The following is a 15,762-nucleotide window of genomic DNA, read 5'->3' as shown; positions in this document are numbered from 1 at the left end:
TTGATAATACCAACCGTATGCACAGTGGTAACTATAACATCACAATTTAATATATAATTGTGATGTTATAAAAACCGTCAGCAAGAATATAGAGATAAATTACCCAGTTATGTCTATAGATATATTTAAGATTTAATTTACTGTGTGATATCGTGTGTTAATAAGGTTCAGGGAATAGGTTCAATCTTTCAGAAATGCTATAAGATGATTGATCGGTGCGGATGTCAGAGTGTTGATGTACTATACTGAATTTCCCGGCAAGAGTTTTAGTCTCGTCACAGACTACATTTTAACCTAACATTAAACGCAGAGTTAGGCAAACATGGCACTTTTGGGTATAGAAAAGAAAAAAAGTAGAAAAAATTAAGTTTTTGCTTTATTTTGTTTTCGACAGCAGAAAGGTTTGGTTGTTTCTAATTTGGCTAATAGACCATGATTTCTATAAAAACTAATAATATGAATTTAATGTGCTATTTTAGGTGTGCGTTCACTTACATCATTGTAGAATTACCATAGATATGGACCATAAGCTAAGTAAAACTGAAATAAATAAATAAAATCTGCTGTTACAAACAAGTACTGCTTGTTTTGTCAATATTTGTTGATACAAACCAGTAGTGCTACAGTTACTGTACAGCCACTTGATGAAAAAGTTAAGTCTAGGCTTATCCATTTGAAAGCAGCCAAGATATGAGTTGGGGGGACAGTCTTCAAATTTAGAAATCTTCAGTTCGATTTCAAATCAGCCAACATTAAAGTTCAAGGTCAGCATACGCCATACAAGGAAATCTTTTAGATATACGATGTCGGTCATCCATACTTCAGCTAGCTTTGCTTCTCTTGAAATAGAGAATAAGCCATTGTGAAACTTCTGTATTGAACCAGCTTTTAATTAGAAATAATTCTAGATCTCTGACTATTTTATTATTGATGTATAACGTAGGAAACAAAAATTATTGAGTTGAAAATGCAAATAAAAAGGTGCAGAAAATAATTAAACACAAACATAGACCGTCCTAATTCCCCACCTGCTCATCTCTCTTCTGATGAATCATATTAAGCATATCTTCAGTCTCGCTGTCATATTCAGAGACCATCTTAGATATCTGCTTGAACAGCGCTTCAAACTGCTCATCCCTAGCTGAACTCTCAGCAGATATCGTGCCTGTAAGAAGATCTGATGCCAGGTCCTCTAATGGAAGCAAAGAGTGTGTAGAACCTAAATAAAAAAATAACTTTACATAAAACAATGACTCATTACAAATAATGACTGTGGTGATTAGTAGAAACATTTAGGCAGTTATTGATGCATTACTTGTAGGCCTATTAATTGCAAACAAATTGAAAAATACAAAATACTCACACTCGACTCAAAAGCAGATACATTGATACAACTTGACCATGTTACATTGACAAAAGTATAGCTGATAATATCATCATGAGTCAATTGATGTTATGAGACATGACACTAAAATTAATATCTTGTCTTTAACCAATCTAATATGTTTGGAGACCTACATACACACCTACAATAACCCCACATACCAGTGTCGCAGGTTGGCAAGTTAGGAACACACTTCAGACAGCTGAGCACATAGCAGACTCCACACCCAAGAATATATTGTTGATCTTTATGCTTGGGGCAGCTACTTAGAGGTGGAACGAGACAGGTTTTTTAAGCTCGAGACGAGACTCGAGACACTGTCTTGTAAAAATTCGAGACTTGAGACACGAGACAGTAAAATAATGAGCATTTGGTGATGATTTCACTACACACGTACTAGCTACTTGGTATATATAAAATTAATAAAACTATTTTTAAATTGAATTTTCACCTGGTGTAAACGATTTAAATACAACATTTTAATAGTGATATGCATGTAGTTTTTGTAAACAAAAGTGACACAAACAGCTCTAAAATACCGAAGTTATACATTCTAAGAATTTTGAGCGTGATTGATCATAATTATTATAAATGTATTGCTTTGCACATGTATATTTTTACTATCTATTGAATAGTTCTTACTTTTTAATGTAATGTGTAATGAAACCGATAGCCGTCGCTCTACAAAGAAATACCGCAACTAAAAGAACACACGATAACACTTTCATTATTATCGTTTCATTAATGTTAAGTTTTGTTTGTGTATTAGCTGTAGTATGTGAATTATATTTAAATTGTACTCATGAAATTATATTAATTACTGTATACATGCACATGTATATTCTTATATTGAGCTAACAAAACGTCATTGTTAATCGAACACGGATTATGGTCGACACGGCCTTTCGTTCGTTTCTCCGTGTCCGGGCAAGTTTTACCCGCGATTGGTAGTATATACGTAAAAGAGGCCCGAAATTTATGAAGGGCAGTTGGTGTTTAGACACGATACGATAAAATACAGACATTTTACCCGCAAAAGTTATCCAATTTATTAAAGTGGATTATCCGAAGAGCAATTAGATACAACCCGGTATCTGTTTTAAGACCACAGAACCGAACTAAAATATAACAGGGTCGTTGTCCGGACTACATGATTAGACTCAGTGGCCAACATAATCAATAGCAACAGGTAGTAACGGACCGGGTAGAACTTTAAAGGCAGCTGCCCGCAATCCGTTACAATATATGGAGTTGTTGCTACCGCAAGAAGCCATGTTTTAACGACCGTGCGCAGGCGCTTTAGTTCTATTTCCTGTCTCGAGTTTGGCAATAGTTAACTCGAGACGAGACCGATACGAGACGAGACAGGTCGATACTCGAGACGTCTCGTGTCTCGTTCCACCTCTACAGCTACTGACTTTAGCTTTTTGTTGTTGAGACAGGTACTCTAGTATTGTTATCTTGTTATGTTCATCCATTGTGTCATCATGGGACTGAAATATAAAAGCAGCGCAATACTATGAATTTTGACTAATATCTCATAGTTTTAAATTCAGAACATTTCCAAACATGTTATCGGTAAAAAACATATAAAACAATAATAAAGATAGTTTAGAGCATAGTCATATCAGGATGGTTTTAACAAAATAATAGTAATTAGAGACACAGACCATTCTTAATTTGAATGACAACACTCTACTGCTAGTTATTTAGACCTAGACTAAAATACTTGTATGCTGTCTTGCTGGACGCCATATTGGCTTAGTAAGTTATCATTTCAAAACAATAAACCAATTACAGCTGCAATAGGTAAATTGGGTCGCGATCACAGAAACGAAGGTTAAGTCGCAAATCCCGTAGTGGAGTTATCCGACTTTAAAGTTACACTAACTGAATTCATAATATTGGTAATGATTTTTGTAGCACGTGCAACTGGACTAATCAAAGACTGATCTTTTTGAATCTGAAGTCAGTTTAGATAATAAAAGTATTTAACCCCCGAGTAAAACATTAAAACTGTTGCTATGCTAAGCAAGAAGTACTGGAAAATGGCGTCCGATAACGGTAATCGTTTATTTTTCTGCCAATTTTGAAGATAATTCTGACAAAATGGACACGTATAATGAGTACTTTGGTATTCAAACTGATGTCAAAAGCAGTGAGTAAAAGGAATGAAAATTATACTTTCCTAACGATTATTACAAGATTATTACCATATTTAATTATAAGGATTATTATTCGATTTTATAAGATCTAATTATAAGAATAGTCATTCGAATTTACAAGATCGAAGTATATAATGACTGATGATGCGCAACATCCTTCTGTTATTGTTTTTTAAGCTTTTGTTGATCATACTACGGCTGTGCCCAAAATCGCGGTATACCAAGCCGTTTTTAAAATCTGCTAAGTTAAGAAATACATTTTCTTATAGATATACAGCTATTTCTACGACAACCAGCTAAAATCTGTTTAGATTTTTAAACTCAGCGTAATGTTTTAGATATGAATACGGAAATCCAGATGAATATAACAACTTGTTGATATTGGTTGCTATGATGCTTTGAAATGTAAAAATAATTGTGCATTGGTTGTCGTTTCTCCAACTTTACCACCAGTGTTTTCGGAACTATGTTTTAGCACTGATGGTGAACATGCATTCAGTTTATTGACCATAATATTTGTTGTAATTAAGTTAGAATCAAGATTTGTTTCGCAAAATAACTGAGAATTTTCTCATTCTGCTAGTATAGATAACTCCAAATCTTATAATCTCGACTTAACAATGGTTTCTGTGATAATGACACAATTATCGTTGTTTTAAAAATGAGGAACCTTAAATGGCCGAAATTAAAAAGTATTAAAGACTACAGCACATCCACATTCTAAGTTTTTTAAGAAACAGTAGAGCTGTGCGATGTCTACCCGCACTATGCATTCAATTTTAGAGTTGTTTTCTCCGGAAAACTGAAAGAAACCTAATATTCAATTGTTACTTCGGTTTACTCATATTGGCATTATGAACCGCATCGAACCGAGAGTTGTATATTTATTAATAAACAGTAAACTAATAATTAATATTTGCAAAAAATGTTTAAGTAATGGTGAAAATTTCTATTATATTAATTAGCCAACCCAATTTGAGAAATGTTATCCTCTTTAAAATTTAAAGAATCAACATCAAACTGATTCTGTAATTTAAAAACAATTGAATAAATGAAAATATAAAAAATACAATATACTCAGGACAAATACAATCAATGAACATTAACCCATTCAAGACTAATTAGTTATTGGTTGACTGCTCCCCCAGCCCAATTAATTTTTCACTAGCCTTACAATTAAAATAGAGCTACACAAAATTGAGTATAACTAGAGTTCTTTTCAAAATAATCTTGATTTGTTTTTTGCAGCTTAACAAAGACATTCCAGGCTACAATGTGATATAAATTTTGTTCACCTTTACAAGTTCTACTGACCACAATTTCTAATAATTCTGTGAACGTTTTTTTTATCAAAATTGTTTTTCATGTTTCGTAGCAGCTCACAAGCAGTTTTTTGACACTGAAATTGTTGGACCTATGTTAGATTGATAGCAAACTTTATCAGCAGCAAATAAAAAAAAAGATTTCTCAATTCCGAGCAATAGAACAGGTGTTACTAGCTTCTAACCAACACTACGTCACTGACAGTTTTATCAATTATATAATCAAACAATTTCTTTATTTATATTGAAATGCATTGCAGAGGTTATTATGAATATATTATGCATAAAAAATACTCAAGTTACCAGCTAACAGACAATCAATTACCAGCAAGAAAATAGGTGTAAAAATGCAGTAAAATATATTGTAAAAAATACAGTAAAAATCAATATGCATGAAAACGAAACAATATATACATGTATAATAAGGGTGTGTTCATTAAAAAATTTTGACACGGTGAGAGTTATTTGATGCCAACTACACATGCATATTTGCTGCCATTATAAGTTAGTCGATGCAGTATTCATCAGATATTGGTGTTGAAGCCCTAGGCTCATCATCAACGGCATCATCACTCACAAGCCCTTGACTGTCTTCACCTTCATGTAGCAAATATGATACAGCCTAAAAAAATTGTGCTTTAGTAGCTTTTCAGGATAAATACCTGATAACAAATTGAAAATAAGTAGTCTACTGCAGCTAACAATTGGTAATACAAATTGCAAATATTTTTTGATACTGTAAATATAAACACAAAAAGTCATGAAGATGATTACTGTGGTAAGTGTCCCCTATCAACCAATATTAGAACCTAGTGGTTGGGGCTAGTTATAGTAGATGTTGAGGTTGAGAACTATATGCTTGACTAATTGTGGGTTGAACAATTGGATATAAACGAAATAAGAAATTTTTATTATCTTGTAGTTCTACAAGGAAATCATAAAACTATTGTTTATTATGGGGTAATAGAGTGATGAGTTCATGCTGCAAAAAGATCTAAATTTTATTGGATTGAAAATGTTATAATCATGTGTATCATGAAAAAAATCCATATCTTACACTGTTAGAATAAAGTTTGTTAGAAATTCACAAGAAAAATTTCGGCTTTTTATCGTTTTTTTTTTCCGTAAAATTCTATAAATAGCCACATAAAACTTACCTTCTTCCATCAGAAAATTCTCATTTTCTTCTTGAACATTACTTTTGTTGCTATTTTCTTTCCCTGGGCTGATTACCGCATCTAATTCACTTGAAAAATTCCCATCGTTCGGATAAACCTTTTCCAAAATGGCGATCATCAAATTTCCAAAACAGTTGATATCTATCACATAATTTGTTAGTTAAAACTTTCTTGTCCAATCACATATTTGGTATCAAAATGATGCCCAGACTCTTAAACTTCGTTTGGTGAATGACCTAAACAGCTAAGCAATAGAGCAAATCAAAGTTTAACCCGAGTACTTCGGGAATGGGCCCTGGAGAGCACAACTCTTCCCGAGGTATTCGGGAACAGTCCTGAGTGGGTTAATACCATAATAAGATATTACAAATATAAGTTTCTTAACTACATAACATCACATGAGTTTATTTGACAAGAGTCAAGACTATTGCTACAATTTAGATTTAAAAAAAACTCTAAACTCATTTGCTGACCGATCGATGCTCTAACAAAAATTTGCTTAGGAAACTGCTGCTTGGGCATGCGCAAACACTGAATCGAAATGTGATGTAAAATTCGGTTCATACGCAGTTGTCGGTTCATACGCAGACCAACTATTGAAAAACCGAATGCACTCGAATCATTATCCAACACTAAGAAACAGTATTGGTTTGGGAAAAAAGTCCAGCCTATAATATAAATAAGCGTAACATTTTTTCCTGACGATAAAGTAAGTTTTTATTGCAACTTTATAGTACCTTCACATTGTACCTTTTTGTAGCTTGATCATTCTATAAAGAGTCTGATTACCAACATCAGATCAATTTTTATTAATAATTTACACGAGCAACTTCATACAGAACCAGAGATGACAACCTATTTAAATGATGATCTTGCAGATCTGAAAAGAAAACACTAGTACCTCCAAATGAGCAGGGCAGAACTTCTTACAGCAGTAAGTACAATAACTGATAGCTTTCTGTCTTGGTGAGCTCTTCTTTAGACAAACATCACAGAGTGTCTTGTCTGTACCCAAGTCATAAGATGGTAAATTGGCTGGTGGCATCTCAAACACCTGGCTGCAAAGAATAAGTCATAAATGATAAACTATTTGCTACATGGGCCATACAGTGCTAGATGATGCATTATATGAGTCATTCTATGATAGGCGAATCTTTTTCTAAGCTTGTATGTCGGTAGTAGACCAATCTATGGATCTGCACATGTAAAGGGCAGAATGCGGAGGTTTTATTATCAAAATTAAAGCTGGAATAGCTAAAATGTAGACATGACTACATCATTGGATTAAGAGTCTGGTCTCTGTTTTTCTTAAATACCATTTGAGACAAACATACAGATTATATCATACAGGAATATGTCTTTAAACTGAACAATATATTTTCAATTGAAAATTGAAAATAAACTTGCATGAAATTTTAATACATAGTTTTTGTCCCTCTGAAATGTTATTAACTATTCAGATTCTGCTGTAACATGATATGCCTGCTTACACAGCCTATACATGCTGCATGAAATACATGAAATGGTATGGGTGTTATAGAGCAACTTCTTTAACTTACTAAACCCAGCAGAGGACAATTTTGTACAGTGCAGTATAAACACTTGAAAAGTCAGCAGTGTAAGCTGATCAATAGTATTAACCCCTACTAAAGCACAGCTGCAGTACATGTGCAGTGCACATAAATTGCTAGGTTCCCTTTCATGAGCGTCATGGGAATAAATCTGCAGTGGTTCTCTGGAAGAAATTGCAGTAAGAATGCAGTACCAGTAGCAATAAGCTTCAGCTGCGAATTAGAATGTTGTAATTGATTGCAAAGATACTGTATACTGCGCTGCAATGGTGCAATGCAGTTTTAATCCATCACAGCCCTGGCTATGTGCAATATTATATAATCTAAGTTTAACCAATATATGGTAAGACTCACCCGCATCCACTGTTCCCACACAGCAGCAGGTGTTTGCTCTCATAGTAGGTGGTCAAACAGGTCATACAGTGAATATGACTGCATGGTAGCACTTTGGGGTTGATAATGGTGTCACTTTTACGGCAGCAAAATTCACAATCAACATCTGCTAGAGCTTCGGCCATTTTGATGTTTAACTATAACAAGACCAATATTTGTTGAAATTCAGTTTTAAAAGGTGATTAAGGGTGTGTGAAGGTCTGCAGTCGAGAAAAATTAGCACCTGCAAGTACCTGCTACAAATGCTAAACAATACTCAAAAACTCAACCTCAAGCTCATTACGAGAGCTGCTCAACATCTGCTACAGCCTGAGCCATTTTTATCTAGAAATAAAATGCACATGTCTGAGATTCATCTTACTACAGATCTAGAAGTACAGCATCATGGCTGAAACTTTCAGGTGCAAACTATAACAAAATTTGTGAAAGCTTTAGTTTGAACCAATTACAAAGTTATATGCACTTTTAAACTTTGAGTGGCATTTCATAGCCTAGCAAGCAGCATTAGGAAACAATTAGTAAATTACATTATGTATTGCACAAATGTATTATGTCTGGCTGCAAATACCCTGCCAGTGTAGCGATGAACTCAATTCTGTAGCATGGAAGTTATCAAGTTATTATAAATCGTAACATCATAATCTGGAAAGGCATGTATCTCTCTCTTAGCAATGAGATATTTAAGTTCTTTGTAAATTTGGTTGAACCGATACTGGAGAGACACATACCCCTAAAATATTGTTCACATGTTTGTCCACTTTTATCAATCACAAGCAATGTAAACTTCACACCACATCAGTAGGCATGTTATGGAATCATTGTTATCATGTTATGTAATTGACACTGTGACACTCATGTCAGGCATGCCTTGCCAGTCCTCTCACCAGTTTAAGTGTATTCAACTGCAACCATCGCCATGGTGAATGGCTATTGGAAGGAGCCCTCTATAAGAGGCATAGAATGTTTTTGTTCATCTAATCTAGGTAGTATAATAATTGTTTAGTCCTTAAATAAGTTCCTCTTGTCAGACAGCAACCAGCAGATAAATATATAAACATTAAATGGAAATCATTAATAGTTTATGATATATGTAAAATACAGAAAAGAGTTTTTTTCATAGATCAGACTAGCGGCGATGAATTTTGATAAAATAATAAAAGTGATACTAACAGTGTGTGTATCATGATACATGAATATTACACTGTTGTTAGGACTCTCTACTCACTGGATTAATACTCTGCGTAATATCGGATATTCAACTGTTATGGATTAATATATTTCAGCTTTCGTAAGCGACAAGGAAGTTAGCCCAAGTGTATCGTGGAATAGATTATTTCCTTTATGTGCGTCTCGCCATCAGTTGCTAAAGCCTGGTTCCCATGTACGTCGCAAAGCACTGGCGACAGCACCACAGGCAATTAGCAATGAAATAGAAATCTATGCGCCGGGTACCACCGGTAACTGGTAGTAGCCGGCGGCATAGCAGTAGTTTTGCGCTGCTCAAATTTCGCAAAAGACTGCAGACAAAAACTTCCCAAAATGCACTGTACGGGTGAAGGTCACCATTATAGAAACGGCATGGCTAGCGAGAATTTTATTTGATTACGCGATTATGTTTAGCGATGCAGCTTACATGTGAGCATATGCCGCCTAGCGTCGCAAACGTTTTGCTGCGCAAGTTACTGCCCGAGTATCGCAATCGATATGGGAACCAGGATTTAGCTAGCAGCGCACGGGTGATCAAGCATGAAAATAGCAAAATAAAAAAAGATCGGCCTATTTTTCACACGCTCTAAGTTGAGTACGAGGGAGGGTAACTTCAAAAGGAATCGCTAACCCATAGTTTTACCGGTATGTGGGTTTCGCTATCCGTCACTTAGCAAATGGTTGAACTCACAATGCATCAGGCGTGAAACACATTAAGCAGAAAAAAATTGGTGTTTAATGATGGGATACATGATGCTCAGGCTACTTTGATGCCTGAGCTCACAGCTGTTACAGTTAGTCAAGGCATTTATGATAAGTAGAGCATGGCAGAGGAGTACATAGGAGGTACTACACAGTAGGCCTATATAAGTACATGTTAGTGTAAAGGAAGATCTATCTTTGTTTCAACACGTTTGAGTATATATCTTCATAAATTATTAGGCATTTGTTACAATTATGAAAACATAACGTTAAAAAAGAGTTGCTACGATATCATTCTAGTATTCTACCCAAATAGAAAATTAATACCTGAGACAAACAACAGTTTACTCATATGCTGTTGTACTATTAGACAAAATATATTTGAGAATGTGAAAGCCACAGATAGGAATATCATTCTTATCTGAATGCATGACTTGTTTCCTGCTAGTCACATTATCGATGTAACAAACACTGACAAATGTTTGTGAGTTCTATTTGCTCAGCAGCCCAACTTCTCATATAACTACCAAATGAAGAACCAATAGGATAAGATGCTGTAAATAGTAAGAGTTTACTGATCTGTCATATTTGTATTTTATTTTTACTGAACACGTAATATATGTTTTAACATGGTTAACAAATTATCTTTTTTTGCTCTTTGTTTTGGTGTTTTGTGATAAAAGACATATATGGTTTACGGGGTTCTGGCTGTTAATAAGACAATGAAAGAAGTTTTCTACATTATTTCTGTGGGTCAATAAAGTACAAGGTCAACTCCGTTTAAAAAATAAGTTTTAGTAAAACCTTTGTAAAAGTTTAACTTCGTTTAGAATTTTACAAACGTTCAAAAGAAGTCACACTTTTACAACAGTTTCGTAATATTGCATAATATCTTATTACCAATGGGCAAATCAAATGATTCTATGCGCTTTACTGGTAGGTGAAAATAGGTTAGTCTACACTACAAACTGCCAAGCAGGTGTACAACTGACTCTATTAACCTTTTGCGGAATCAGTGGATTAGTTGATTTAAAAGAAATTGACTTTTTTTTGCGTGCATAATTTATGTCAATTCAAAAAATTTAGTTGTTTTGTACTTAAACCAACTAATCAAATGTGGCCAATAAAGTTATTTTTGCAAACTGATACCAATAATGACTAGATAAGGTTGAATATACATGTATTTTTAGGAACGTATTTGGTTTCAGCTATATTCAAATGTAAAATTTTCAAAGATGTGACTTGCTTATTTCATCTACTAACTACTTTTCAGTTTGAATAGCAACTGAGAACTTTGCTGATACAAAGGCCTCGATGAACTAGGTTTACCCGAGGACCTAATTACCATAAACTGGCAGAATCATTGTCAGTGCTCAAATGTTTACACAACAATTAGAAAAACTAATGGGACAAATTTTAATTACCTTATTTGAGACATTTATAGCAATATATAAATAGCTAAATTAAAAATGTTATTCTATCAATCATGAGGAAATACATAATTAAACTTATGCTGAGACAGCCACATATGACTCGACTTTCACCGCAATGGCCAATTTGAATAAGAGAGAAAGAGACAGGCTGCCTCCCTACATACATCATTTTGAGCAAGTCTGTGCACATCTTTTTCTTCTGAGCATTTTAGCAGCAATAAACCTTATTCAATTTCAAAGCAATCTTTTATCTCAACAGTGCAGTTTATTGTCTGTAATTTCAGGCTGCGAGACAATTAATAACTTTTAATATCACATTCTTTTTATGGGTCAAAACAGTACTAACTCAAGTTATATAGTGCATCTCACCAGCATAACTTATCATTGTCTGTAATGTCAGGCTGTATGAATAAGGATTAAAAGATTAAATTAGCACTGTAAAATATTTTATTAATTGCTACGAAATTAATAACTTAATAAATGTTGTACTTTAGGATTATTTGTTTATTAACTAAATAAAACAAGAAAATACTCATAATCAAACAATCAAAAACTACATAAAGATAGGATAGAATAACTAGCTATTAAATAAAAACTCATTCATTGAAGCATGTGTGACATTTCATGAAACTTTTTTTGTGTTAATCCATTTTGTAAAACATAATGTTGCATCTTTTTTAAACTTTCTAAGTGCTAGGTTTAGTTATAAATTGTTTAAACACACGTGTTTGTAACACACAAGAAGTCACACGGTAATGATTTTTCGTCGCAGTTGAATGGAAGCAAAATATTAATTGTGCTCCAGCCAGTTGACGCATTGTTAGCGATATAAACACTTCATTACGGTATATATTGCTCAAGTAGTGATAAAAAATATTGTAAAAAAAAACAAGATACGCAGCCTTTTGAATTGCGTTTTTTTCTTTCATTTAGAAAAAACTGCAGACATATCTTAAAATTGATGAAAGCGTCGTCTATTTTCCTCGCAGTAAGTGAATATATAAGCTTCTTCTTTAATAAGACATCGGGGTAAAAAGTATTGTTGTTAGGCATAAAATTATGCCAATTTTGCGATGCAAACTGAATCATTGCTGTTAAATTCGTCAAATTCAAGTAAAAGCTTAAATATCTGCTTACCGATTGTGTAATAGCTCTAAGACACCACCAGCTTCGTTACGAACGGGATTGTTGCGTTGCCGGGCAATCAAGCGGAACTTCAGCCTTAGCGCCTTGTTTGATAAATATTGGAATTACGGATACGCTGCTGCAATTTGTCAAATACGCTTGCAATTTATGGTGTTGTTCAAGCGAAGGGCATTAGAAAACGCACAAGTAGGCGTGGCGCGCAATTCCGATGTTGTTTATCAGGATAAGGAGCCACGCTTGATAGGGCTAATTATTATGCTGGGCAATTTGTACCAGCTACAGACCAGACATAATAATAATAATAATAACAGCTTCACTACATTAAAAATAAAGTAATTCCTTTAATCCTTACATCCAACAAATAACTTACCCATTATGACAATAAATGCTAGTTATCGGCTGTAACATGATACAGACTGTCTACAAAACACGATATGCAGTACTGTCAGAAATCAGCCGTGCAAAATTATGTAGATGAGAACCTACCTTGACCACAAAAAACATGAACTACTATGCCCTTTGATGACAACAATGCCTGCAGAAAGGAGATTCAATTACCAATTCAAATTCAATTCATTTTAAACACAACACACCGGACAGCCCAAAAGGATGTCAGCTGCTAACTGGACTGGAAAATCACAAATTCTTGTACCTCACCATAATTTATACATTGGTTTATACCCTCTTTCAGATTCAACGCATCAAAATATTGCATGCGCATTGTGCAAACATACGTGATAATGGAACAGCTATTCAATCTTGCAAACAGACTATACAGAGTAAAGGAGAGCCTCTACGCGTATGTCTTGGGGTTACAACGAAAGGTTGAATATGTCCGATATACAAGAATTGAATTGTTTTAGCTTAGATGTTAATTTTTGTATTTCATGCCTTTTACTTTATGTTAATTTTAATTTTTGGGGTTTACGCTAATTAGGTTTTACTTTATACGAGCATTGTCAGTGGTCTTCAGAACCATCAAACTCATGAAAAACAATCACTTTATTATGTCTCCAGAGCTGGTTTCTAGTGGTAAACAGACTCTCTGCTAAATAAGCTTTAATGGGTTTTCAAAGCTAAAATAAGTCTTTTCATTGTGAGATTCAGAGAAACCAAAATAATGAAGCAATATATATATACCAAGATTGTTTTTCTAGTTCTTAAAATTTAAAAAAGAGATAGAAACAATTATGTAAAATTTATTCTTTGCAACATGACTTTAAAGTTGAACAGATATTTTGAAGAACTTTGAAGTTTGACGAATGAATTTTCACCAAAATTCTGGGCTTCCTCAAAAATTAAGGTGATAGGTTACCACAGAGAAGGTGACACCCTATGCCTAGTCAGCATTTGCACATGGCTTGCAAAATGCTGACAAGACACCAAATTATAGCTGCTATGATTCTCAAATGGAATGAATAAAAGGAACCTGTGAAAGTGATTATATCAGAGAAAAAGCGGGTCAAATAGGTCAAATAGGTGAAATATTACAAATCTCTTACTGCTATATACTGATATTTACTTCTTGCTCTGCTAGGAGAGAAAGCAACTTGGTAGAGTACTACTACTACACTAATACATTTTTAGGACATTTTAGATCGCTACCAATTTGACTGAACATACATTGTATAGTACAGCTTATTTAGAGAATTTTTTTTAAATATACGAAATGTAAACATTTTGAATACTTTTAAATATACATTATACTGACAGCATATAATTATTTTGATATGATAATGAGTACGACATTCAAAATTACATACCAAATGTGCAGCTAATGTCCCAAAAGAGGCTAAACACTGGTAATGGTAATTATGGAGAGAAACACAAAAACATGATAATATTAATTTTTACAAGTTTCATTTTATAAAACTTATATTTTAGTTATATTTAAAAAAGTTCTTTTATATAATTACATTTCTTTTATATAATTCTTTTATATAATTGTTGTTTGTTTAGATTACAAATTCCTTTATTTTTCTCATTTGACAAAGCTTTAGCTTTGTACTATTTATTTTATTTTTATTTTGTCTCAAGTGACAATAGTAATAATAGGAATAATAGTAATAATAGTATTAATAGTAACAATAGTAACAATAGTAATAATAGTAATATTAGCAATAATAGTAATAATAGTAATAATAGTAACAGTAGTAATAATAGTAATAATAGTAATAATAGTAATAATAGTAACAATAGTAATAATAGTAACAATAGTAATGGTTGTGAATGTTCTTTCATCTGTATAAAAAGTAACACTATGTGATACATTCAAGTTAGCCTTATGTTATCTAAATTATATGTTACAGTATGATTAGATAGACATATGCTACTAATAAACTATAAACTGCTGGCCTAATAAATTATACCTAACATAAAACAAGTTGCAAATATTACTTATAGAGCAGCTAGATACATGTACGTAAAAGTCATAGGACCCCAGACTTTTGATAGTAATTGAATTACCGTGTAACATACAGAAGGCATAATGGCGAAGTTGGTTCTATTTACTCTCTGTGATCTAATTTTAGATTTAAAGCAAGTATGATAGCATAAGAAATAGCAATAGTAATAGAGTGAATAGCTATAAATGTTGTTGCAGCTTTCCAACTGTTGCAGCAACAAAATATCCATTAGGTTTCCTTGCTTCGAATGAATTTGAGGTTGACCTCTACCGATAAATTTGCACCCTACTGTTTTGATAATTCGTAGATGCACTTTGTTGTTCTTTTAAAACTAACAATATACTCATCTACACAAAACTTGTTAAAGTGGAATCGCTCTCAGGCTGCAATTACTTTTCAGCTCCCACTTTGTTGTAGTAACTCAGCTATGATACCTGATCAGAATTCTCATCATTATTAATAATATAAATAGACCACAATAATAGCTGCTTTTAACAGCTGGAAGATTTATTCAGGTGATCAGAGAGAACCAAAAGTTTTGACCGACCAAATGTGTTCATGTTAGGATAACTCCACATTTCTGTCATATTAAGTTTATAGCGCAGGTTGTGTTACTGGGCATGCGTATTGCTGTGTGAGTGTGAGGTGATTCGTGTCGGTATGTGTATTCATGTGCGTGCAAGCATGGGCATGCGCTTGTGAGTGCACATTTGCATGCACAGCTCCCAAATAGATGGGTATATGTGTAGGGTGCCCGTGAAGACATGTGCATACATGTGTTGGAGTGTTCACACACTCGTCCAATTGAGCGCTTGAATGTGTGTATTTGTGTCTGTGTGTGAGCAAGTGTGTGTGTG

This window comes from Watersipora subatra, chromosome 8 (genome assembly GCF_963576615.1).
Source record: "Watersipora subatra chromosome 8, tzWatSuba1.1, whole genome shotgun sequence".
Taxonomy (NCBI): domain Eukaryota; kingdom Metazoa; phylum Bryozoa; class Gymnolaemata; order Cheilostomatida; family Watersiporidae; genus Watersipora; species Watersipora subatra.
This window is presented reverse-complemented; position numbering follows the sequence as displayed.